Below are 25,693 nucleotides of genomic sequence, written 5' to 3'. Positions count from 1 at the left end.
GTTAAAATTCTCTCCTTTCTCTCAAATGCCTCTAATTTTTCCAAGCATTCTTTCCCAGCTAATTGGAAAAGCACCAATGGTTTCCACTAACTTGAAAATTCCCTAGAGTACTTTACTTTTAACCTTGTTAAACACCTGCTTATATGCAGAAGTAAAATTAAGTCTGCTTAATTTGTTTTGAATAAAATCTAGCAGACAGTCATGTGTAGTTAAACACCTGCTGTAAAGTTGTAAGGAGAACTGTGGCCATATCTCTAAAGTGTCTCTCCATTTCTCATGGTCCAAGACAGTGGCATTCCAAAGGATGCCTTTATTTAGTCGATGTTCAGAAGTAACTGGAGTATATATGGACATATACAGCCAAGACCTCTCAAAGTTTTACCTCATTAATCTGCAATCACAGCAGAACAGAGAGGCCAGAGCCTAATTATCAGAAGAATATTAAGTGATTGACAGGGAGATATGTGTAATTAAGCAATATTAAGAATAAAGTGCTGCATTTTCTTTAAGTCAGGACTCTCAACTGGGAGTGAATTTGCCTCTCAAAGGACATCTGGCAATGTCTGGGGATATTTTTGTTTGTTACAGCTCCGGCGGGGATGTTACTGGCACCTAGTAGGTTGAGGCCAGGATGCCACTAAGCATCCCACAATGCAAAGGAGAGACCCCACAGCAATATGTCAGTGGTGTCGAGGTTAAGAAGCCCTGATAAAAGGTAAGTAATGGAAGGTAATGAAGCATGGAAAATTCCTCAGCTGAAGGAGAGAAGAAATGGGGTTATTGTTTAATTTAAATGCATATCGGTAATTTTATAACGTAGGCTAATTTCAGTGAAATTAATAACAATTTTAGGAATCTCCACTGTTTTCTGTAATAAATGGAGATCAAAGCTGCAGAAAAATGTCATAGGAAGCAGACTTACTTAACACACAACTCATCATCACGTGGAGGTTTCTTCTTATAGTTAAATGACCTAGCAGTACACAATAAGTTTTTAAACATTAAAATGAAAGGAATGACATCTTAAAATAATCTCAAGAATAGCACAAGTGTGGCGCAGTCGGTTAAGCGTCCGACTTCAGCCAGGTCGCGATCTCGCGGTCCATGAGTTCGAGCCCCACGTCAGGCTCTGGGCTGATGGCTCAGAGCCTGGAGCCTGTTTCCGATTCTGTGTCTCCCTCTCTCTCTGCCCCTCCCCCGTTCATGCTCTGTCTCTCTCTGTCCCAAAAAAAAAAAAAAAAAAACAAAAAAACACGTTGAAAAGAAAAAAGAATAGCACAAGCAGAGTTACTCATGAAATACTGCCTACTAAGTCAATAAATAAATCTCATTAAACTGAATTTGTTCTTCATGTACTTATATATATATAAAAAAAGTGTGCTACACAAATCTCTAAATGGTGAGATAATTTTCTTCTCTTTGCTTATCTGCACCTTATAAATTTTCTACAGTGAATCAGTTCCCACCATTCACCTCTGGCTCCAGGCAACCACTGCTTTCCATTACCATTAATTAGAATGGTCTTTCCTACAGTTTCATATAAATGAAATCATACAGTATATACTTTATGGAATGGCTATATGCTCTTGTTGGTGAACACCCTGGTTGTTTCCAGCTTTTGCTTCTTAGGATAAATAAAAAATAAATAAAACTTGGGGAGACTGGGTGGCTCAGTCGGTTAAGATTCCAACTTCAGCTCAGGTCATGATCTCACAGTTTGTGAGTTCATGCCCCACGTCGGGCTCTGTACTGACAGCTCGGAGCCTGGATCCTACTTCAGATTCTGTCTCCCTCTCTCTCTGCCCTCCGCCACTCACTCTCTGTCCCTCTCTAAAAAATAAATAAAATATGTAAAAAAAAAAATAAAACTTATTAAAATAAATAAAACTTATTTAAGAATAGTACATTAATTTTAAAATATTAAAATTAAAACATTTTTAATGTTTATTTATTTTTGAGAAAGAAAGAGAGACAGAGTGAGTGGGGGAGGATCAGAGAGAGAGGGAGACACAGAATCTGAAGCAGGCTCCAGGCTCTGAGCTGTCAGCACAGAGCCTGATGGGGGGCTCAAACTCACAAATCGCGAGATCGTGACCTATGCTGAAGTTGGATGCCTAACGGACTGAACCACCCAGCTGCCCCTAAAATATTCACATTTTTAAACATAAATGAGTTCATATTCTTTAATCCACTCAGAGTGATGCACTTTACAGAAACAATTAGAGATTTATATAAGTAGTCACATACAAAGTACTTCACTGTGGAGTGGTTTAAAATAGCCTAAAGCATTAGGGAAAAAAAAGAAAACGAAAAAGAAAGAGAAACTAAAGGTTCAGCAAGAACTAAATAAATTTTGGTAATATAGTACATCCATGCAGTAAATTACTATGCAACTGTTATAAATGATAATGTTGGTGCATACTTAATGATATATGTAAATGAAATTTAAAAAAGATAAAAACACTATTTAAAGTAGGATTCCAGGGGCGCCTGGGTGGCGCAGTCGGTTAAGCGTCCGACTTCAGCCAGGTCACGATCTCGCGGTCCGGGAGTTCGAGCCCCGCGTCAGGCTCTGGGCTGATGGCTCGGAGCCTGGAGCCTGTTTCCGATTCTGTGTCTCCCTCTCTCTCTGCCCCTCCCCCGTTCATGCTCTGTCTCTCTCTGTCCCAAAAATAAATAAACGTTGAAAAAAAAAAAATAAAGTAGGATTCCAATTTTTCCACTTAGATAAAAGTAGTATCAACCAAAATGCATGCTTATACTATAAAAATTTTCTCTGAGTATGGGGATACAGGTGGTCTCTGCTTTTTTTTTTTTCATATAGCTTTCCATTTAATAAATTTCTTTTTTTTTTGTAAATTTTTTAAATGTTTCTTTATTTTTTTATTTATTTTTTTTAATTTTTTTTTTTCAACGTTTATTTACTTTTGGGACAGAGAGAGACAGAGAATGAACGGGGGAGGGGCAGAGAGAGAGGGAGACACAGAATCGGAAACAGGCTCCAGGCTCTGAGCCATCAGCCCAGAGCCTGACGTGGGGCTCGAACTCACAGACCGTGAGATCGTGACCTGGCTGAAGTCGGACGCTTAACCGACTGCGCCACGTAGGCGCCCCAATGTTTCTTTATTTTTGAGAGAGAGAGAGACAGAGACAGAGCGCAAATGGAGGAGAGGTAGAGAGAGAGAGGGAGACACAGAATCCAAAGCAGGCTCAGGGTCCGAGCTGTCAGCACAGAGCCCCGATGTGGGACTTGAACCCACGAACAGCATGATCATGACCTGAGCCAAAGTTGGATGCTTAACAGACTGAGCCATTCAGGTGCCCCTCTATTTAATAAATTTCCAAATGAAGCATAATAATTTATGATTAGAAAAAATATAAAAATTAAAATCTATTGAGATATTAGTGAACAAGTATTTGAATTAAAATTAATTCATAATAGAGATCAGTGAGTTTTATCTGTATATTGATTTATGTTATACAAAACAATATTATTTAGCAATATCTCCACACATACCAAAGATTCTTCTCTCTACCCTAGAATATCTGGTGGATTTTATTTTTGGATTCCCTCTCCCTCCTCTTTCCTACAAATCAGTATCTAGGCAATTGAGGGCCCCAAATGCAGAAGTTAACTTTCCTCTCTAGTGTGTAAAATTTTCATGACTTTATTATAGATAAGTTTGTTTTAACTCTAAAACATTCCAGATATTAAATGACATTTGCGCTTATGTGACATTTTAAAAATGATTCATATCTTAAAAAAAATTTTTTTTTTATTTGAGAGAGAGAGAGAGAGAGCGTGCACAAGCCAGAGAGAAGTGCAGAGGAAGAGGGAGAGAGAATCTTAAGCAGGCTTCATGCTCAGTGCGGAGCCTGACACAGGGCTTGATCTCATAACCCTGGGATCATGACCGGAGCTGAAATCAAGAGTCAGACACTCAACCAACTGAGCTACCCAGATACCTCAAAAATGACTTAAATCTTAAAGGAAACATTTAGAATGGTTTAGGCTATAATAGGCACCCATTTGTGAACTTTGAAGGAAAGCACAATACACAAATAACTTCAAAATCACCGTATATACTTTTTTGTAAATAAGAAAGCCCTCAAAGATCATCTATATTATCAACTCTGACTAAACCGTGTCATCTCACCAAACTGTCACAAAATACACACCTTCACAGCTTTGGTATTCCAATTGTAAGTTATATTATAGATGTTTAATTCACTAGTCTAAATGGATAACACAATAATTTTCCAATACAGACACTAAAAATCTGTGATAGATAAGGTCACTCAGAAACCTGGCTGCTTACATCAGACACTGCAGGAACATCTAACTAACTCAGACCCATTCTTTCACTCTGTGTTTATCCACCTAACAAGTCCAGGGAGTTTCCTGAGTCAATAATGGGCTACCTGCTCTGTGTCCCAGATGCTCTCCTGAAAGATTAAAAAAAAAAAAAAAAAAAAGCCCCTGACTCAAACTATCCTTCAGAGTGAATTCAGTCAGTGAAATAATTTAAAAAATAATTCTTTTAGAAAATACCCTAAGACTACCCTCCTCTAAGAATGACATTTACAAAGAGCAGCACGGGGCTTATCTGAGTGGTGCAGAGATAAACTTGGCTAGAATAGAATGGTGCTGGGTTATATAAAAGGGAGAGGAATTGAGTGAGTAATGCTGAGTCAGACGAGGGAAGACAAAAGCAGAGCACAGGGCTCTCACTGCAATTGTGTTTAAGTAGGCCTCATACTAGGAGACCTCTCAAAGTCTAGCTCCTCAATGCTCCTTGAACAAAGGCATCTATGATTCAACAATAAACACATCCCAAACTTCTCTTTTTGTGAAAGGACTAAATGTCAATAAACTTTTTAAAATCAACCAGAAAATATGGTGTTCTAAGTTGCAATTCTGTACATAAAGATTTTTGTAAGCATTGTAATTTCACTCTTTGTAAGTGCCAATTTTTACTCAAATCCAAAAAATAATTTTCAAATATTAAAAAATAAAACATAAAGGGTAATTTAAGAAAACAAGTCTTTTAAACACAAATTTATTATATTGGATAATAAATATCATTAGCATCAAAGTAGGAAGAGTTCATTTTTCATTTACTGGATAAGTGGATTGCCTATTGTTTGATACAAGACCAATAAAGTAAGCTCATCATGATGAATATTTTCATTTTCACCCTTTCATGTAAAATGTCGGCTTTTCTCTAGTAACTTCCTCTGTGTGGACAGTCTTCCTACTGCATGTTCAAAGAGACTTGGCCATAGGTAGATAACACAGACTCATGAAGTCTATAAAGTTTTGGATTAGAGTATAAGAAAAGAGCTTAGAGTCCAGATATAAAAATATTTTTCTTGTAAAGGTAGTGTTTTATCTAAAACTAAAGGATGAAAAGAAGACCAGGAAGATTAACTCTTTCATTATAACACACTCTCAGTAGACAATGAGTAGTGTACTCTAACAGTTTGTATCTCCTAAACAGCATGTGACAAAATTAAAAAAAAAAAAAATTAGTGCCACTGAAGAAGCAAGAGATGGTGGAAGGAAGTCTGTAAGCAACGGGTAGTGTTTTATAGAGAGAATTTGCCCTCTTCTTTTCCGTGTGAATAGTGTTTTTGACCCAAGAATGTTCTTCATAGCACTAATCGCGATGACAAATACAGGAGACCACATTGACCACATAAATGTCCAACAACTGAGGGTATCAACAAGTTATCTTTGTAGTAGAATTATGGGTAATTTTCTTATCTTTATACTTCAATTCCTAACTTTTCTAAAAATGAACACCGTTATAATAAAAACATTAAAATTATATTAACAATTTTGAGAATAAATCTGAATTCTTTTAGGGATATACGAAGAAACCAGGTGTGTTACAGTTATCCATACATGATAATTTATCTCAACAATTTTGAGAAATGTACATTTTTTGAGATAGTTATTAGTCAATGTTCAACGAGGCTAAGCTGCAGAAACAAATCAACTCAGAAATCCCAGTGACAAACCAAGACTGTATGTCACTCTTACAAAATCCAATGTGTCTTAGGCAATCCTCCCCTATCTTGCAGCTACCCCATGTAGAAAACATGTCCTCCAAAATTGCCCCAGCAAGGGGGAGGTCCAAGATGGTGTCACAGGAAGACGCCGAGCTCATCTCCTCCCATGGGCACACCAAAACTATAATGACAAATGGAATAAATCCTGATGAAAAAGAACTGAAAACTAGCTGAACAGCACTCTCCATAAGGGATAAGAGGAATGGGTAGGAGAGAGACAAGGTCTTGCCAAAAACCTTACTGCTTGCATGGCAACACAACTGTAGGGAGGGATCTCGTGGGCCACAGCCTCTCCCTAAGGAGCGAGGAGTTTGTGCCCCACTCTGGGGCCCTGCACCAGAGAGATGAGTCTCCCAAAATGTCTGGTTTTAGAAATCAATGGGGCTTCCTTCCAGGTATCCAGGGAGTTGTGGGGATCTGAGATATTACTTTTGAGGGACTCATGTGCAGACTCACTCATCCCAGGAACCAGTGCAAAAGCGGCAGGTTGAGAGATGATTAGATTATGTGAAAATGATTCAGTCGCTCATCTTACAGCATCTGCCGGAGGGGCAGGGATTAGCAGGGATTTTCCTCAGGGACAGAGACATTTAAAAGTATCATTTTTTGTGTTCTGCCTCCACCTTGCTAGCTTTCGTCGGCATGCCCAGACACAACCTTGCTAGGGAATGCACTGCCCCAGAGCTCATCTCAGGGCTCGCTAAGGTTTCAGGTGTGCCCTGATCCCAACACCCTCCCACAGCCTTACTAAAGCTGGTGGGTAAGCACAATCCACACAGGAGGTGTATCTTGATTGCCTGGCTCTGGTGACGATAGGGGCTTATACTCCTGGGCCCCACAGGATCTTAACATTCAGAAAGACAGTTCTGGGCAGGGTGTCATACCTAGAACACAACACAAAGAGAAGACCAAAACACACCTCTAGTCTGCACATGAAACAGGTCCGATTAATTGCCGTGGAACTTCAACTGAAGGACAGACTTCAGGTTTAGTACACCTCCAAAGGCTACAGAGGTGCTCATGGGGAACATAGGCAGGGGGATACCATGTGTGCACCCTCCCTTGGCCTTGTCACAGCTTGCTGTTACTTCCCTGAAAGGAGTTTATACGTTTGCCTGAAGCCCCAGTTCTTGCAACTGTTGCCCAAAGGATACCTTCAGATATCTATAATTGTGGTCTCATGGGAACACATATATATATTTGCATACTTTTTAAAAGTAGCTGTTGCCTGAAGATCTGGCTTCTACTCAGAGAAGCTGAATCTAGTTTCTGACTGAGATCACTCCCTTTGGAAAACTAACAGGTCTTGGCATAACCTCAACAATTGGGACCTATCAAGAATAAATCAGGCTACTGACATAATCGCAAAGGTGTAAGAGACAAGTGAGAGCTAGGGCAGGGTGGAACAATAAGGCTCACCTTCTATACAAAAATACACCTTCGAGAATGGGAAAGATTGCTATTTCACCTGATACATAGAAACAAACACAGAGAATCAAGCAAAATGAGAGAGGAATATGTTCCAAATGAAAGAACAAGGCAAAAATCTCAGAAAAAGATTTAATGAAATGGAAATAAATAATCTGCCTGATAAAGAGCTCAAAGTAATGGTCCTATAGATGCTCATCAAACTCAGGACAAACCCAGTAAAAACTTCATGGAGGTAACAAAGAGAAGTCATAGAGCTGAAGAACACAATTACTGCACTAATACTATACTAAAAAGGTTCAACAGCAAACTAGTTGAAATAGAAGAACGAATCAGCAGCTTGTAAGATAGGATAGTGGAACTCACCCAAATACAGCAACAAGAAGAAACAAGAGTGAAAAAAAAGCAAAGATGGTTTAAGAGACCTAATGTACAACATCGAGCACAATAAGATTTGCATTATAGGAGTTCCAGAATGAGAAGAGAGAGAAAAAGGGGTAGAAAACTTACCTGAATGGCTGACAACTTCCCTAACCTGGAAAGGAAACAGATATACAGGTCCAGGAAGCAGAGATTTCCAAATAAGATGAACCCAAGACATATTATAATTAAAATGTCAAAAGTTAAAGAGATATTCTTAAAAGTAGCAAGAGAAAAAGAACATGTTATATAAAGGGAACCCCCCATAAGACTATCAGCAGAATTCCTGTGAGGAATTCTGTAGGTTAGAAGGGAGTGGCATGACAGATTCAAAGTGCTGAAAGGAAAGACCTGCCAAGCAAGAATACTCCACATGGCAAGGCTATGATTCAGAAAGGAGGAGAGACAGAAAGTTTTCTAGGCAAGCAAAAGATAAAAAAGTTAATCACCACTATAACAGCAGTATAAGAAATGTTGAAGGGCCTCTTTAAGCTGAAAAGGCAATAATAACAAGAAAACATATGAAAGTAAAAGTCTCACTAGTAAAACTGAATATATGTATAAATGGGTAGTGGATTAACCACTTTTAAAGCTAGTGTGAAGGTTAAAGTACAAAAGTGGTAAAATGAATTAGGCAATAATTAGTTAAGGGATACACAAAATTTTAAAAATGTAAAATATGACATCAAAAATATAAATATGTGTTGGGGCGCCTGGGTGGCTCAGTCGGTTGAGTGTCTGACTTCGGCTCAGGTCATGATCTCACAGCTCGTGAGTTCGAGCCCCACGTCAGGCTCTGTGCTAACAGCTTGGAGCCTGGAGCCTCCTTCAGATTCTGTGTCTCCCTCCCTGCCCCTAACCCACTTGCATTCTGTCTCTGTCTCTCTCAAAAATAAATAAACATTAAAAATTTTTTTTAAATAAAAAAATAAAACATAAATATGTGGGAGGGTAAAAATAGACATTTTAGAATGTGTTTAAATTTAAGTTGCTATGAACTTAAAACAGACTGCTATGTTATATGTAAACATCATGGTAACCACAAAGCAAAAACCTACAGTAGACACACAAAAGATAATGAGAAAGGAATCTAAACACAATACTAAAAGAAATTCACCAAACTCCAAGAGAGCAAGAGAAGAAGAAAGGAACAAAGAGGAACTACAAAAACTGCCAAAAAACCACAGAATGGCAATAAGTACATATGTATCAATTATTACTTTAAATGCACTAAATTCAATCAAAAGACACAGAAGGGCTGAATGGATTGAAAAAAAACAAGCTCATCTATATGTTGCCTATAAGAGACTCACTTCAAATGTAAGGACACATATAGACTGAAAATAAAGACGGTGTGGGAAAAGATTTTCTAAACAAGTGGAAATGAAAAGAAAGCTGATGTAGCTATATTTATATCAGACAAAACAGACTTTAAAACAAAAATGCTGTAATAAAAGACAAAGAAGAACATTATATAATGATAAAGGGGGATCAATGCAACAAAAGGATATAACATTTGTCTGTATATGTGCACCCAACGTAGGAAGACCTAAATATATAAACCAAATATTAGACCTAACAGGAGAAATTGACAGTAATACAACAGTAGTAGGATATTTTAATATCCTACTCACACTGGTAGATAGATCATCCAGAGAAAAAATCAATAGGGACACATTAGCCTTAAATGACACATTAGACCAGGTGGACTTTATATATAAAACATTCCACTCACAAAGAAGCACAAAAGACATCCTTCTCAAGTGCACATGAAACATACCCCAGGACAGATCACATGTTAAGCCAGAAAAGTTTCAATAAATTTAATAAGACTGAAAACATTATGAAACATCTTTTCTGACCATGTGGTATCAAACTAGAAATTAATTATAAGAAGACTACTGGAATCGCAAAATTAAATAACATGTTACTGACTAACCAATAGGCCAATGAAGAAATCAAAGGGAAAATAAAAAAAAATACCTCGAGACAAATAAAAATGGGAATACAAAACCCAAAATCTCTGAGATGCTGCAAAAGCGGTTTTAAGAGGAATATGCATAGCAATACAGGTCTATATCAAGAAACACAAAACAAGTCTCAAGTAAACAATTTAACTTTATACCTAAAGGAACCAGAGAAAAAAGAACAAACACAAACCAAAGTTTTTAGAAGGAAGGACATAATAAAGATCAAAGTGGAAATAAATGAAATAGAAGCTAAAAAAAAAAATAAAAAGAAAAAAAAATATCAATGAAACTAAGAGCTAGTTCTTGGAAAGGATAAACAAAATTGACAAATATTTAGCTAGACTTTACCAAGCAAAAGGAGAGAAGACTCAAATAAATAAAATCAGTAATGAAGGAGAAATTATAACTGATATCACAAAAATCAATGATCATAAAGACTAATTATGAAAAATTGTGTACCAAAAAACTGGAAAATCTGCAATAAATAAATAAATTCCTAAGAAAACACATCTTTCCTGGACTGAATCATGAAGAAATAGAAAAATCTGAATTGACTCATTAGTAGTAAGGAGACTGAATCAGTAATCAAAAGCCTTTCAGCAAACAAAAGTTCAGGCCCATATGGCGTCACAGGCAAACTCTATGAAATATTCAAAGACTAATAGCTAATCTCAAATCTTCCAAAAAAATCGAAGAGGAGCTAGTGCTATTAAACTCATTTTATGAGGCCAGCATTACCCTGATACCAAAACCAGACAAGGACAACACACACACACACACACACACACACACACACACACACACACAAATTACAAGCCAATATCCTTGAACATAGATACAAAAATCCTCAACAAAATATTAGCAAATGGAATTCAAAAGTACATTAAAAGCATCACACACCATGATCAAGTGGGATTTATTCCACAGATGCAAGTATGGTTCAACATCAGCATTTCAATCAATGTAATGCACTACATTAAGAAAATGAAGAATAAGTCACAAGATCTTCTTAATAAATGCAGAAAAATTATCTGACAAAATTCGACATCCAGTCATGATAAAACTCTCAACAAACTCATAGCTAATATACTCAATGGTGAAAAACTGAAAAGTTTTCCTCTAAGATTAGGAACAAGACAAGGAAGCCCACTCCCACCACTTTTATTCAATACAATACTGGAAATCCTAGCCAGAGCAATTAGGCAATAAAAAGAAACAAAAGTCATCCAAATGGGAAAGGACAAAGTAAAACTGCCATAATTTGCAAATGACATGATTTACATTATACTAATAATAAACCCTCATAAAGAGAAACTAAGAAAACAATACCATTTACAGGGACATCAAAAAGAATAAAATACCTAAAAATAAATTTAACTAAGGAGGTGAAAGACTTGTACACTGAAAACTATGACACTGATTAAATAAATTAAAGACACAAATAAATTCTGTGGTCACGGACTGGAAGAATTACTACTGTTAAAATGTCCATGTTACCTAAAGCAATCTACAGATTCAGTGCAACCTCTATCAAAATTCCAGTGGCATTTTTCATATATCTATAGCAAATAATTCTACAATTTGTTGGAATCACAAAAGACCCTGAATAGCCAAAGCAATCTTGAGAAAGAAGAACAAAGGTAGAAGTACTATGCTCCCTGATTTCAAACTATACTCCAAGGCTATGGGAATCAAAACAGTACGAAACTGAAATAAAAACACACACAGATCAATGGAAAAGCAGAGAGCCCAGAAGTAAATCAGTACATATATGGTCAATTAATTATGACAAAGGAGGCAAGAGTATACAATAGGGAAAGAATAGTTTCTTCAATAAATGGTGTGGGAAAAACTGGACAGCTACATGCAAAATAGTGAAACTGAACCTCTATCTTACACCATATACAAAAATTAGTCAAATTTAGTCAAAATGGACTAAAAGGTTGAATATAAGACCAGAAACCATAAAACTCCTAGAAGAAAACATAGGTTGTAAGCCCCTTGACATTACTGTTGGCTATACTTTTTTTGGTTCTGACTCCAAAGGCAACTGCAACAAAACTAAAACTTAATGACTGGATGACTTACATTATACTAATAAAGGTTTTCTTTTTTTGCATAACATTTACTTTATACTAAAAATACAGCAAACTAAAATGCTTTTTCACAGTGAAGGAAACCATTAACAATAAATAAAAAGGCAGTCTTCTGAATGGGAGAAGATATTTGCTTATCATACATCTAAGAAGGGGGTAATTACCAAGGTATATAAAGAATTCATACAACTCAATAATGAAAAGTTAAACAATTTGATTAAAAATGGGAAGAGGATTGGAATAGGCATTTTCCCAATGTAGATGGGCAATAGGCACTTGAAAAGATGCTCAACATCATGAATCATCAGATAAAGGCAAATCAAAACCACAATGAGATATCAAATCACACCTATCCGAATGGCTATTATCAAAAAGGCAAGAAATAACGTTAATTGGAGAGGTTGTGGAAACAAGGGTGGAAATGTAAATATAAAATTGGTGCAATCACTATGGAAAATAGTACTGAGGTTCCTCAAAAAATTAAGAATAGAATTACCATATGATTTAGCTATTGCATTTCTGAGTATTTATCAAAAATAGTGAAAGCATTGATTCAAAAACATACATGCACCTCCCCATGTTTATTGCAGTATTATTTACAGTAGCCAAGAAATGGAAACAATCTATATGTCCATGGATGGACGAATGGATAAAGCTGTGGTATATAAATGCAATGTAATATTTCCCAGCTATAAAAAAGAATGAAATCTTGCCATTTGAGACAACATGGGTAGACCTAGAGGGCATTATGGTAAGTGAAATAAGTCAGATAGAGAAAGATCAATACCTTATGATTACACTAACATTCAGAATCTAAAAAAATGAATTAATAAAGAAACAAACAAAAGAATAGACTCAAATATAGAGGAAAAACTGGTGGCTGCCAGAGGAAAGATGGATTGGGGGATGGGTAAAACAGATAAAGGTTATTATTAAGAGGTACAAACTTCTGTTTGTATAGAGATGAAAAATACAGCATAGTCAATAATATTGTGATAACATTATACGGTGACTAATGGTAACCACACTTACGATGAGCACCAAGTACTGTATAGAATTCTTTAATCAATATTTTGTACACCTGAAACTAATATAACATTGTATGTTAATTATACTTGAATAAAAAGAAGAAAAAGATCATTAAAAAAAACCTTTGTACCTTATTCAGTGCCCTATAATATCTAGGAATTCAATTTAAAATTGGCTTCTCAGAATATGTCTTCCTAATACTTGAAAACTATCATCACTCCAAACACTATAAACCTTATCACTGCCATCTGCCTAGTGATTGAGGAAAATTTAGAGTATAGAATATAAACAAAAATAGAGGCAAATGCTAAATATATATGATGACAACCAACAGTTGTGCATAATTGGTCCTAGCCCTGGCCAGATAAAATTTCCAGCCTTTTAAATGTGAGGCTTCTTTAAACAAACTTCTTTAGCAACTATTCCCATTTGACACATCTCTGACTTTAAAGAAATGTGGAGCATTTTGTTAAACATCAAAATTAGCAATTTGTAGCAATATTATCTCCCTTAAAATAAAAAGGCCTCATAGCAAAGGGAATAAAGCTTAGAGTACAAACCATCGCTTCCCTACCCAGTTTCAGCACACTAAACTCAGTGTGCCTACACTATGTAGTTTAAAATAACTTCCAAAGGTCTTTAAGTCATCAAAACTAGTGCACCCTAAAAGGAGTTGAGCTGTCACCAGAAAACCCCATATAGGAAAATCCATCTTAGGTCCCTCTTTAGTAGTTATCTAAAAACCCCGTAGATTAAATAGGGGCTTCCTTTCCTGTCTGAATCACATCTGTTACATAATTACTTTTTTCCCAAGCAAGTGAAAGAAACAAGAAGAGCTATATAAAGATTACAATTAATAATGATAGGCAGTTTTCCACTAAATGAAGTCTGCATTGTGAATTGCATAATCAGTACCTCAGTAACCTTAGTTCTCTCCTCAAAAGTCATTGCTAGAGTCAGAGACAGGATTTCTTTTATATGCATATATATTATCTTTATAAAAGATAAAAAAATATATCTTTTATAAAGATAATATATATGCATTGAAGAAATACAGAACATGCAAACCAGCATTTGGAAGAAAATAAAAATCACATGCATGGCAGAGATGAGATCTCATAACACAAAGAATTTCCTTCTCTCAGTTTTTTCAGTTAAGCACATGGCCCCTTATGTTAAACAAACGAACAAACAAACAATTTCTTTTGAAGCAAAGGGTGACCACATAATGAAATTCTGACAAATGGGGCTAAATGAAAGAGAAGTATAGTATTCCCTCCCCCTTCACACTTTCTTCCCACATCCTCGCTTCCTTAGATGAAGATGAAATGGTTAGAAGGGAAAGAGGGAATGGGTCACCCAGGATCCCCGTAGCTGTGAAATAGTTTTGGACTATTCACGGCCATACTTCTTTTTATGGGAGAAAGACAGTTTAGCATTTTAAAGCTTCTGTTCTTATGTCCCTTGGAAATTTCAGCTAATCCTGACCCCAACACCTGTATCTAATCCTAATACCACCATACTGTTTGTTATCTACCTTCTGAGTTTTTAAACAGTCACAATTATGCACTATCCCTTTAAATTTTTATTTTTAGTTAAGTCAGTGTACTTGTTTATTTTACACGGGAACTCATGGAGCATATGGGAGACTTCCTTCATTTAAATACAGTGTTATTTTTTTGAATTGGAGTTTTAAGTAGGTGTCAAAACAAGGATGCTTTTCCTTTTGTCGGAATTTTCAACGTTAGGGGCAGCAAAATCAAATACTATATGGAAAGCTGGGCAGTAAACGTACTCTGGATGAATAAAGCAGGTCAGGTGGGACTATGAAAAATGAGAATACATAGGGCACATCTCTAACTAGGGTAGCTACTATGCAAGTCCAGCAGATGGCTGGCATTGAGGAAATGAGGGACCTGTATTTATAATCAGGAAAAAAATGGTCTTTTAACATAAACTTGGCTAATTTTTAATGTATGTAAGTAATTATAGAAAAATTGATTAATCCCTATGTAGGAGAGTAAAGTTATCTGAAGGACAAATTCATCAAATTCATGGCATAGGTACTGTAAAACATTTTTTTTTTGTCTTATAGGCTGATGATATTTAAAATCCAGCTTTGGATATTAGAGTGTCTCAAAGATTTTTAGCAGCTCTAGCTGGATTGGCGTTGCCTGACTGGTGTGCTAAATGAGAATTTTTGATGATTGGTGTGACAGGCAGAATAACAGCATCCAAAGATATCCATATCTTAATCCCAGGATCCTAAGAGTACATTATGTTTTGGTCTCCATTTACTTACTTATTTATTTATTTATTTATTTATTTATTTATTTATTTTTTCAATATATGGAATTTATTGTCAAATTGGTTTCCATACAACACCCAGTGCTCATCCCAAAAGGTGCCCTCCTCAATACCCATCACCCACCCTCTCCTCCCTCCCACCCCCCATCAACCCTTAGTTTGTTCTCAGTTTTTAAGAGTCTCTTATGCTTTGGCTCTCTCCCACTCTAACCTCTTTTTTTTTTTTTTCCTTCCCCTCCTCCATGGGTTTCTGTTAAGTTTCTCAGGATCCACATAAGAGTGAAAACATATGGTATCTGTCTTTCTCTGTATGGCTTATTTCACTTAGCATCACACTCTCCAGTTGTTTTGGTCTCCATTTAAAAGAGCATAGGGGTGCTCGGGTGGCTCAGTTGGTTGAGTGTCCAACTCTTGATTTCGGTTGAGCTCATGATCCCAACCCACGTTGGGCTCCATGCTGAGCATGGAGCTTAAGACTCTCTCTCTCTCCCTCTCCACCTCTCCTCCACTCATGCTTGCTCTCGCTCACTCTCTCCCTCTCTCTCTCCCTCTTTCTCCCCCTTTCTCTAAAATAAAAAATAGAAAAAAATTTTTTTAAAGAGAGTAAAAGAAAGGATTGCTAAAATACCAGAAGGGACTAAGTGCCTAACATGAAACATAAGTGCACACAATTCACTTTATTTGCTATATGAATTCTCTCCCTTTTTGAGGGTGTAGACAGAAAATTCCCATTTATCTGATAATGAGATCAGCTGGAAAACTCCAAAAATAACTATTCATTTCACTTTCCTGGTAATTAATATTTACTGTATTTTACCAAACACTTTGTCTATGACAGATTGACACAATGCAAAACTAACAAATGAGTTAAAAACATTCACTCATTCACCACACATAGTTTGAAATGCATTGCTACAGGCCAACGGTTTTCAGAGTGTGGTTCAATGACCATGGACCAGTAGTTACCAGCATCCCTTTGAAACTTATTTGAAATGTACATTTTCTGACCGTAACCTAGATTACTGAATCAGTGGGGCTCAGCAATCTGGGGTTTAACAAGTCCTTGATGATTCTGATGCTTGTAAAGTCAGAGAACTCCTACTTTAGGATATGCTACTTTGTTAACTAATACTTACACATCTCATAATTGCATCAGGCACTATTGTAAGCATTTGCATGCATAAAATCATCCAACGGTAAGTTTATAATCCCCATTTTACAGATAGGGCAATGGAGGTCCAGAGAGCTTAAATGACTAACTAAGGTCACACAGCTAATAAGTGTCAGTCAGTTACAGTGGCTCCACAGTCCATGCTCTTCACCACTATACTATAAAGCCTAATATTGATCAGATAAGTATACAAGAGATAAGGTGTTTACCAGCTAGTATATTAAATTTATCAGGAAACAATTGCTATAACTTAATTTAAGTTATAGCAATTAAAGTTAAGTAACAATGCTAATTTTGTTAGCATGTCAACCATGAAGACAGGGTTCTATAACAGGGTTTTATCAGAGCTTTTTATATCATAATACCAGGTAGCAACCTTTTTATTATGCAGATGCTCTGCACTGTTGGCATATCTAATGCCTTGTTTACAGGAAACTAGAAAAATATTCATTGGATTCTTACTATATGCCAGACATTATGTTACACATTAGAGAAGGCAAAGATGTATAAGATATAAGATAACACATACAAAGTACTTCAGACATTGATATGGAGAATCACAAAATAAATGTCAGCTCTCATATCATTATCTTGTTGTTTATAATGGAGAGGGAAACACAGGAACTCAACTATAAAACCAAACATAATACAGCGATACTGCAGTAGAGAAATGATGGTGTAATACTTATTCTGTAGTACTTTTTCCCTAAATTCATTAACAGTGTTAATGAGAGAGATAATCTCCTTCTTCTCTCCCTTTCTCTTAATTTCTTTTTTTTATTTTAGAGAGAGAGAGAGAGAGAGAGAGAGAGTGAGAAGGAGAGAGGGGCAAATGGAGAGAGAATCTTAAGCAGGTCCCAAGCTCAGCATGGAGACCCATGTGGGGCTCGATCCCATGGCCCTGGGATCATGACCTGAGTTGAAATCAAGAGTTGGACGCACAACTGACTGAACTACCCAAGCACCCCTTTCTCTTTTTGCACCTCCTCCCTGAAGTCCAGGACTCTGAAGGCAGGACTTCATTTCTCAATGTTTTCAGAACATCACCATATGACTTTTTTTCAGGACGGAATCATGGCTTCATTTCTTTCAAATGCAAAGGGGCAGAAATAAAATATATTTTTCTAAGGAAAAACTGAGAAGACACTGAAAGCGAAAAGTGAGACTTCCTTGAAGCCAAGATTCCCAAGGTGAAAAAAAAATGCCATTTAAACATTACCTGAAAATTGTACAATTTGCTAACATTGAGCATTCAACTTTGACTTTCAACATTCTATTTAAACAGAGTAGGACAAGAAGGTGAAATAAAAGGGCAAAATGTTGACCAAGTGAAGGAAAAATAATTCCAGTACTACTCAATATTGTCAACAGTTGCCAAAAGTCTAGGTTATTAGGTGTGTAATCCATTTTTATAGCTTAAATTTTTTAATTAAAATTCTGTCTGAGCTTATATCACAGATCAATTCAGTGTTAGTCCTGAAGATCTGTACTGTCTGTCCAGAGTAGGTAATTATCAAATCTTTCATTTGCTTTATGATGGCAGAAATAGCCCAAGTGACTGTATGACTGGTACGGTGACAGTGTCTGAAGAATACATGGACACAAGCGTGCCTGAATCTGGACTGACTACGACTTGAAGGATAGTAATCATCATCTTAGTCACTATTCTATCAGAGACAGTCATTTGGCCATAGAACGCACAATTGTTTGGAGGCGATACATGATCCAGACCACTGTATACTGTGGAATAGTTATCCCAAAATCTGAAAAATCACTGTCAATTATTAGAAAGTTGCAGTTTATTCATAAGGGCTCCCAACCAACTGCACTGAGATACTGTCTGAATCTAGTGCGAAGTCCTGAACAACAGGAAAATGAGAGAAACAGCCAAAATTTACACATTCTCAGAGAGGACCCAAGTTCTAATTTTTGCCCTGACCCCAGGCTTTCATTTGGTATTTATAAAGAGAAGTCTTAGTACCTCCTTTTTTTTTTTTTTTACCAACACAATGAGTGAACTAGATGTGTTCTGATCTAAGTTCAAACTCTCCACTTATTGGATACCGTATTTAAGGACTATTTAAGGGCTTCCTTTATGACAATATTCACTTCTCTCCTGCACCATCATCTTCCATCTCTATGGGATCATTCCATAGCTCTGCAAGAATGTAATTTAGCTCATTTAAGAAAAAAAGTCTCTTGACCTACAACCTCCTTCAGTACTCCAATTCTCTACTCTTTACTGTAAAACTTGTAGAAAGAGGGTTTTACTTGCTGTCTCCATTTAATCTTCTCCATTTATCACTCACCTCTGTTCTGAAACAGGTCTGGTCAGTACCACCTCAACATTCCAAATTCAGGAGCCAATTCTTGTTCCTCATTTTAGAAGACTAATCAGCAGCATCCAAAGGAATTAATCACTCTTTTCTCTTTCTTTAAACATAATGTGTATATTCAATTGATCCTACTCGTACTTCCCTGCTAGGTTATTCCCAGTCTCCTTTACTGGATCCTCTTCATCTTCTGCACCTCCAACCATCACAGCATATCCATCTGTCTATCTCTCTCTCTACCCACCCACCCACCCACCTACCTACCTACCTATCTACCTACCTATAATCTATCTCTTGTGATTTTATACAGGGAGAGAATAGATGACCATACCCATTTATCCACCACTCTATTTAAGAAAGAGGATATTACTATTCACTACAAGCTTCCTTTATGCCCCTCTTCCTCTTTGATCCCATGCTTCCCCCCCCCCCTTCTCCGGCAACCATCACCCTGGATTTTGTGTTTGTCATTTTCCTGCTTTCTTAAGGTTTACCTCATATGCTCATATTATACACACAGACACACACACACAATTTCACTCTGTATAAATGGAATCACACTTAGACAACATTATGAGATTTTTAACATGTATTCTTTAAGGCATACATTATAGGATTTATATTATTAATTACAAATATTTTCATAGGTATTATGTGGAAAAGGAGGTAATAACATTGAGCAAGATAGAGCAGATCTCAAAGCCTTCATATGAGATGTTCACTGTGACGCCGTAAGTATGGGCATATGCCATATGCGCTTAACCTCTTCTTTTTTTAGAGCATCTTTTACGTTAGAGCATCTGATGAAATGCTGTGCTTTATATTGGAAGGCGAAATGTGCAACTGCTTTGAAAGAATCCATATAATCAGCAAAGCCTCTCCTACCCTCTTCACAATAAACAACAGCACTTGTATGCAGGCTATGTTAGGTCACGTGCAGACTCAGTGGCATGACTGACGTGAAATGGACAAGAATCAAGATCAGGACAAGTGTTTTTTCCCACATTTCTGTAAGTATGATGAAAAGTGGACACTTTCATATAGAAATTAAAGTGTGAAGAATGAAGAAAGTCAAAGTTAAGTTTAAAGTAAGTTTTGGATGAAAATGTCATCTGAACATGTCTATGTTTCAGTTAATCATATTTATATTATTGCTGAAGCCTAGAGATGGCATTCAAAATAAATTTCATTTTGGAATACTCATGGAGAGACAAATAATGGAAATTTATACACATTTAATCATAAATTACCTTTCCTTTAAATAATTTATATTAATATAATTATAATAATGATTAATAATTAATACATTTTAGGTAAATGTATTACTGAAATAAATATATAAATTGACATATTTTCTGATACGTTTTAGGAAAGCAATCTGTTCTTTATCCCAGAAGTTCACACTGACCTTTCTAATTGAAGCTATGGGTCCAAATGATTTCTTCAATCACACTTATATCAGCCTGAGACTGCTCTGAGGTTAGGTTTTTGTTAATATGATTCTATGTAAGTATTATGTCTTGATATTTTTTCCTGTTTTGCTATTTTAAGTAATAAATCTGCTTTATTGAATTGTGATCTTCAGTGACACTTTGTAGTCCCTGACATCTAAGGTATGATTTGCCATGTCAAAGCATCATCTCCTTGTCATTTTTAAAAAAATACTTGCTACTCTTTTAAATGATATGTCTAAGTCTTCCACAACTGTTTCCTATAATAGCTTTGAAGGGGAAACTATTTTTTAAGACACATTGCTAATGTCATGTCTAGCAACTATTTTTCTGTTTGTAACTATTTTCTGAATTATCTATTAAACATCTTTAAGTGTATTTTTACCTTCTTATGTCAAATTATTCATGCATAAGGCTACAGAGATAAACTTAGACATCACAGTATTGGTAGTTTGTTAATATGAGAATGTTTTCCAGAGACTATTAAAGTTATCTATCTTAAATCACAGGTTCACATTTAATATCTAACCCTAAAGTATACATTTGTTGGCTTTTTTATTAACTTAAAATAAACTACCAAATTTCAGAAATAGTTAATTACATATGTGTCTTGGGCCTGCACAGGAAAATTTAAGATACATTTTTATAATCAGAGGAGAAATGATAACCATTGATAAAGAGACAAAATGAGTTTCTGCTGTGCTTTTTCCCATGGGCAAAGACATTATCCCAAAAATTCTAGCAAGGGAGTTAGAAATAAACTTATACTTTACCCTTTTTTTATAATTTTTTTCTTACTAGAGAGCTACAACATGCTAGCTATGACATTGATGCAGAGGTACAATTTCTTATCTTTTGACTCAACCCATCTGACTGTCAAAATCTCTATCATTGCCAGAGCAAGCATCTCCTTATTTGTTGCCATTAAGGCATTTTCAGGATAATTTATTATGTGCTTAGTCTACTGCCAAACTGTGACATTTCTGCCTCCACATCACCGCTGAATCTGTTTCCATTCGGTTCCATTAGAGATTCTCTGTAATTGTGGTGGTTTATTCTCACCTTAATGTCCTAATTTTTGAGTTAACCTCTCCCTGTTTATTATAAAATAAGGAGTTCCTTAACTTCCTTTCAATGAAGGCTTGACATTTGAGCAAAGATTTAAAGAAGATGGGGAGTTACCCAGGGATATATGTGGGTTAAGTTAACTTAAGCAGTTAAGACTGCTCCAGGAAGAAGAAACAGCCAACGTCAAGGCTGTGAGGGTAGGTGCATGCCAGACCTACTCAAGGAAGAACATCAAAACCAGTACTGTTGCAGCAGAGTGAGAGAGGCAGAGAGGAGGGGAGTATGACGTCAAAGAGAGTGGGGCCAGGTCACATGAGACTTTGTAGGCTAGCATTAAAGCCTCTATTATTGGTCTAGATTCCTTCTTACCTCTCTCTAGGGAACTCAGAGATAGAGATATACAGGCACACAATTATATAGGTGTACGTGCATGTGTGTCAGTTGCTTTAGTTAGAATTATGTTGAAACTCAACAATTTTCAATGTGCGATAAAGGAAGTAGACGCAGCAGACACGGTCCTACTCTTCAAAGGCTTACAATTTAAAAGTATAATTATAACAGATCTATTCACTGAAGAATGAATATTTGGCATAGGAGGGCCAAAAGGGAACTGGTGAATTTTCCTATGGAAACATAGTGTCTTCCCAGGTTGGAGAGAGAGATTTGGAGATGTCATCTTCGTTGATGTACCTAAGTAGCACACTAGCCAAGGAAATTATCCAGAGCTAAAAAAGTGTGGTAAAAGAGGAACGCGAAGCCTCAGATTATAATATAACCTAAATTTGTGGCTTCATGTGATCTCAAAATAAAAGTAGCCTGCTTCAATCTATTCCTTCTGTTGCTCTCCATTTAATTCTTCATAAAATAGCTACCTATAAAAACTGCTTTCTTCAAATATGAAAAGTAGCAAGTCAAAACCACAATGAGATACCATTTCATACCCATTCGTATGGCTATTAAAAAGAAAAAAAAGGGGCGCCTGGGTGGCGCAGCCGGTTAAGCGTCCGACTTCAGCCAGGTCACGATCTTGCGGTCCGTGAGTTCGAGCCCCGCGTCGGGCTCTGGGCTGATGGCTCAGAGCCTGGAGCCTGTTTCCGATTCTGTGTCTCCCTCTCTCTCTGCCCCTCCCCCGTTCATGCTCTGTCTCTCTCTGTCCCAAAAATAAATAAACGTTGAAAAAAAAAAAAAGAAAAGAAAAAAAAACAGAAAGTAACAAGTGTTGGTAAGTATGTAGAGAAACTGGTCCTCATGAGCTGCTGGTAGGAATATAAACTGCTGCAGCTGCTTTAGAAACTTGCTTGGCAGTTTCTTAAGAGTTGAATTACCATATGATCCAGCAATTTCACTCCTAGGTATATACCCAAAACACTGAAAGATGGGCCTCAGATACTTACACGCCAATGTTCATAGTAGCATTATTTATAATAGTCAAAAGGTAGCAACAACCAATGTCTATCAACAGATAAATGGTAAATAAAATGTGGTATTATACATACAATGGAATATTATTGAGCTATAAAAAGGAATGAAATTCTGACTTATGCTACAACATGGATGAACCCTGAAAATATTTCGTTGAGTGAAATAAGCCAGGCATAAAAGGACAAATTTAACTTGGGATGATGAAAAAGTTCTGGAAATAGTGGTAACAACTGCAAAACACTGTGAATGTACTTAATGCCACTTAATTGTACATTGAAAATGATTAAAATGGTAAGTTTATATTTACGTATATTTTACCACAATAAAAAAGAAGTACCGCGCGCGCGCGCGCGCGCGCCACACACACACACACACACACACACACACACACACACACACACAAAATCAGAAAGGAACCAGCACATACATACTCTTTGTTTAAATAATGGAGAAAAAGGCATATGAAGAATGGACAACAAAAGTGACGTTACCCAAGAATATTGACACAAGTTCAAATTAATTCTCACAGATTCAGAGAAATTACAAAAAATATGTTCCTTCTGATAAAGAATCTTAAAGAAAAAGACAATAGAATCAAAGAAGAGATAAGAAAAACAGAGAAAGCGATACAATTGCTCCAAGAAAGCTGGAGAAGAACTGAGAAAGTGAAAATGAAAATAACAGTGGAGAGGTTAAAAGAATATTAGAATCCACTCAAGCAGAATAAACACACCTGAGAATAGCATAAAGGTCACAGAATAAAGGCTTGATGGAAATACACAAAGCAGGGGCGTCTGAGGGTGGCTCAGTTGGTTAAGTGTCAGACTTCAGCTCAGGTCATGCTCTCAGGGTTCGTGGGTTCGAGCCCTGTGTCAGTCTCTGTGCTGACAGCTCAAAGCCTAGAACCTGCTTTAGATTCTGCCTCTGCCTCTGTCTCTCTGTCTCTCTCTCTCTGCCCCTCCCCTGATCATGCTCTGTCTCTCTCTCTCAGAATTAAATGGACATAAAAAAAAAAAAAAAGAAACACACAGGGCAAAATAGAAAAGAGCAAAGATATACAGGTGACTAGAAACATTTATAGATACCAAAGGAAAAGAAAATCCAATGTATACATAATTCCTGTTCCTGAAGAAGGAACAAGTTAAATGTATATATATTTAAATTCCAGGAATAAAATGTATATATATTTAAATTCCAGGAATAGAAGAGGTCTTACATCTATATATTGAAAAGAAACACTATGATCCAAGAAACAAAAAATAACACAGAATGATAAATTTCAAGGCAATTTCTAGTTTATTTAATTGCAAAACTGAAGAATGACTTATTGGCACGTAGGCAGAAATATTAAGTCATCCACAGGAGGGAGAAATCAGGCTATTTCAAGAGCTGTAAATATTCAGATGATGGATGTAAAGTTCTGAGCAATACAAAGTGTGTCTTGAAATTTTTATACTCAAGCAAGTTATTCTTCACGTATAAGGACACTGGGTAGAGATTCTCAAGCATATAAAAATTCAAGAACTATAGAGCTTTTCCTTCATGAAAAACCTATTAATGAAAACCAAGGGACAAATTAAAATAAAGAACTGAGTAATGAAAAGCCAGGTTACAGACATTAGTGGAAAATATTAAATCTATTTAATAAAGACCTGAGACCAAATAATATGTGGATAATAGTTTTAAAACTGCATATTATATGCATGTTATAAATGCTAACAATTCAAAGATTATTAACTAACAAAAATCAAAAAGTGGAAGGAAGAGGCAAAAGGAACTGTATTTAAATTTGATTTCTTAGCTGTCCCAGCTTAAGTCAAGTGATACTATTTAAAGTTGAAACATAAGATAAGTGAAAAAGAATAAACCCAACTTTTAAAACATTTTGTAGTCTTTTTTAACTTTAGAAACCTATTAGGACTAATAATGTTTGCTGTGAAGATTCATTTATCTAAAGCTCAGTAATATCTTTAGTTTCACTTCAGTTTTTGGGTTAAAACAATAAAGATTACAATTAAGTTTCTATGAAAAATGTCATATATGTGTATCCTGATTTCCACCATTCACCCATTTTCTATTTCAATGTATAAATGTGTACACACAGATGTCTTAAATGATCAAATGTACATTGTGATTATTTCTGAATGATAATGAACTTTGGTTGTGTTTGGTTGTGACTTTTTCTTTGTGCTTAGTTTGCAAACAATGGTAGTATATTTCACGAAAACAACAGAGTATTTTTTAAGAAGAATACAGTCTAATTGGCATTTATTTTAGCAAAAATTTAAACACTGTTGCTTTTTCACTGACAAACTAAAGCCAGGGGTCCAATTCTCAATGATTTAAGGCTCTCAGTTTATTAAAACTCTTTCAGCTAAAGGAAGATTATTAATTACCGACTTTTGTAAGTAGATGACCACACCTTCCAACTATCAGTCTTCTCTCTGGTAGGCTGAGGGAAGTGTACAGGAACAAGTGGATAAATGGAACCACAGAGAATTCCAAGACATTTATAACCATGTCTTCGATTCCTCTAACCTATCCTATAAAAGAAAACAAAATGGGCGCCTGGGTGGCTCAGTCGGGTTAAGTGTTGGACTCTTGATCTCTGCTCAGGTCATGATCTCATAGGTTCGTAAGTTCGAGCCCCACAGTGAGCTCTGTGCTGACAGTGCAAAGCATGCTTGGGATTCTCTCTCTCCCTCTCTCTGCCCCTCCCCAGCTCCCTCTCTCTCTCTCAAAATAAATAAATAAACTTAAGAAAAAGAGAGAACAAAGTGTCTTAGTGTCAAACTCTTCCAGCTCCCTTGAAGGAGGTGGTCTAGTTTTTGTCTTCTAATCTCCACATTTTTAACCAATATTCCTGGAATTTACTAGTAGTTTGGGATTAAGAATCTTCTATTCACCCGAAGAAGTGGCTCAG

The 25,693-nt window shown here is 36.3% G+C and overlaps 1 protein-coding gene and 1 long non-coding RNA gene across 3 annotated transcripts in view; one reads left to right on the top strand and one right to left on the bottom strand.

Annotated features, from left to right (window-relative positions):
* GPR158 (G protein-coupled receptor 158) overlaps window positions 1–25,693 on the bottom strand; it is a 421,093-nt gene that overhangs the window by 101,927 nt on the left and 293,473 nt on the right. The gene's annotated exons all lie outside the window — the stretch shown is intronic.
* LOC123386473 lies at window positions 333–20,658 on the top strand. Its single transcript, XR_006600362.1, has 3 exons — window positions 333–715; window positions 19,608–19,839; window positions 20,199–20,658. It is a non-coding gene; the product is annotated as an uncharacterized LOC123386473 (long non-coding RNA).

This window comes from Felis catus, chromosome B4 (genome assembly GCF_018350175.1).
Source record: "Felis catus isolate Fca126 chromosome B4, F.catus_Fca126_mat1.0, whole genome shotgun sequence".
In the NCBI taxonomy this organism is placed as follows: domain Eukaryota; kingdom Metazoa; phylum Chordata; class Mammalia; order Carnivora; family Felidae; genus Felis; species Felis catus.
This window is presented reverse-complemented; position numbering and strand designations above follow the sequence as displayed.